We start from the raw sequence: 3055 nt of genomic DNA, 5'->3' as shown, positions 1-3055 counted from the left end.
CAAATTATAATAGATGCAATGATATCTAACTCCTCAGTGACGGATCTCAAGCTGGTAAGACTGATATCTAGAATCAAGGGCCTTGGAAAACGCTTCCAGAACTTAAACTACTTTCATGTGCTGAGAGCCCTCAATAAAGAGGCGGACAAAGAGGCCAATAAAGCTACTCTCCTCTCAACAGGGATCAAGCAGAAAGACAAAGAAGAATCATGGGATCCCATCCCTTAATCTGAATGCTGCAATGTTTTACTGCCTGCTCTTAAAGCAATTTGTCTGTATCTCCAAGTGGGGGAAAATTTCAGGAATTAAAAACATAGACACTATATCAAGGAAGAACTTTGTAAGAATTAGAGGCATGCTCACTCATAGAAGTGATTCGCACTAGGACACAGAAGTCCTCTATGTAATCAGTTTTCCGGCATTTAGCCCAAAAGGAATATAAACATCCCATACCCGTTTTCGTAAAAAAAAGAAGTAATGAGTTAATCTAAAAAATGGAGAATAACAAAATAATATTGACCAAATCAAGATCTAACCGTTAGGAATACTTTATTATATTTTTTGGAAAAGGAAAAGATACTCAAAATGGTCAAATATATTTATTTAGAAATAATTACAAATAAAATGATTTATTAATTATTTCGCGAGGATTAAGAACGATGTGAAATTTAAATAATTTCTGAATTCAGTGTTTTGTGATCCATATTGAATGTTAAGAAAAAGTTTTCGGTAGTAATCACATAGGAAAAAGATTTGTCGACGCGTTTCGAACCATCAAGTGTGGTTCATCGTTGGGACAAGATGAAGAGGCAAAAGTTGACACCAGTTTGAATAAAGAGCAATGTACAGATCCTTAGTCAAGCTAACGGTTAGTTTTTGAAAAATAATATTTTAATAAGTAACATTAATTATTAAGACCAAATAATAATAAATAAAATCTAATAATAAGTTAGGGTTCAATATATGTATATATACATATATTGAACCCTAACTTATTATTAGATCTTATTTATTATTATTTGGTCTTAATAATTAATGTTACTTATTAAAATATTATTTTTCAAAAACTAGTCGTTTCTTATAGTCATTAGCTTGACCAAAGATCTCTACATTGCTCTCTATTTAAACTGGTGTCAAGATCTACCTCTTTATCTTGTCGTGAAAATGAACCACACTGGATGGTTCAAAACGCATCGGCAAATCTTTTTCCTATGTGATTAATACTGAAAAAAAAAAATCTTAACATTGAAATAATTATTAAATAGTGATTTAACAATTATTTCAATAATAGAATTAAAGAATAATAAATAAATAGTGATTTATTTAAGCTAAGACTTCTGTGATCCATAATATTATTAACAACATCTTTCGGGAAAAATCACATAAGAACTATGTGATTTATTTAATTATTCCTAGGGGATTTAGTCAAATGTGACTAGGAATAGTTATCAAACAATGATTTAATAATTATTCATAGAGAAAATTAAATAAATAATGATTTATTCAATTATTCTCATGGGGTTTTTAATTTTAATCAGAAAATAATTGAATAAAAATGGTTTACTAAATTATTTCTCATCGTGAAAGTGATTTTACTATGGTAAAATTAATCCTACATGGTATATTTCGATCCACCTAGTTAGAAATGAACAAGTGATCATTTTTTGGTGATAACAAATTGCCCTCCAATGTATGAGTATTAGGAGCAAATCGTATGGTTGAAATACGTTGTAGGTTACACTTCCACGAGCAGAGAAAATTTTAGGGGCTAATATTCATAGGAAAGCTAAATTTCCATGTTTTTTCAAAAAAAAAAAATCGTTATATTCCATTTTTTAAGGAATGTTTCGCCCAAATTTTATGGTATAAAATTATTTTACCTTAAAAATCGCCAACTTTTATATAGACGTTATATAAAAATTTTAGAAATTTGAATATCTTTACGAAAATATCCCTAAACATTTTACAGATTTCATATCATGCGCTAGTGATATCCGCTAAGGCTTCTAAACTTTACGATAAATTTCCATCCTTAAATTTTTCCCTGTCCACGAGACACCAAAGGGGAGTTAGAGAGAAAGAGAGGGGCAATTGAAGCAACGCAAGGAAGGACAAAAATAGAGGGGGCGAGACCTACTAAACTGATAGAAGTCTCCTTTTATGTTAAAGTACATGATCTCAAATGAGGCGGGGGAGGCATACCCATACCTGCTGAGATAACTGAGTATAAAGAATAATGGTGAGTCCAACAATGTGGGACTGAGCTACAAAGTACATGATACATGATATGTTGGCATCAAAGGGCCATAAAATAATACAATGAATCCCATATACATAATGTGCCTAGAAAGACATAGGTCAAGACTATATACAATAACATTTGAGTACATGAGACATAATACCACTCAAGCTGACATGGTGAGGGGGGATCACAACCAAAGAAGCCTTGTTGCATAGAAAAGGGCTCTGAAGATCCGAATAGATCATATGAAGGAGACATGCCTGTTGTGGGTGCTCCAAGCCGTTGAAACCAAACCCATCACATCTACGGAACTGCATCTAAGTCTGGTTGACATCTGCGAAACTGCATCTAAGGCTGGATCAACATCTGTGGACATTCGGGCATGTGGGGGGCTACCTGAAGGGCCACCCCTCATGATGTCTAGAACATCTCACACACACCTGGGAATCACTGGGAGAATCGTCTGTATCACCGAACCGTCATGTGTACGATTCTCAAGCATGCCATAATAAGTTGGCGTCGAGCACATGAGAAACAACCAAGTCAAAGGGCAATGATGATTCCCTTTGCTTGATCTAAGGCACCGAACAAAGATGAAGTTTGGAACCAAGGTACATCATCCTCTATACCACACTTCTGGAATAAATGTGTTGAAGTTGATAGAAGAGGCCTGCCAAAGTTAAGGCAATGAGGAATCCTTAACAAAGGAACGAGGTATCATATTAGAGTGACTAATGAACTGACACCAGGGATGATGATGGAAGGAAACAAGACGAGTGGCAGGTTGACGAATTCCCTTATTAGAGCATGATA

Source organism: Pinus tabuliformis, chromosome Q, assembly GCF_031772625.1.
Source record: "Pinus tabuliformis cultivar Carrire ecotype Pingquan chromosome Q, CPIR1, whole genome shotgun sequence".
NCBI lineage: Eukaryota > Viridiplantae > Streptophyta > Pinopsida > Pinales > Pinaceae > Pinus > Pinus tabuliformis.
Note: the sequence above shows the minus strand (reverse complement) of the source record.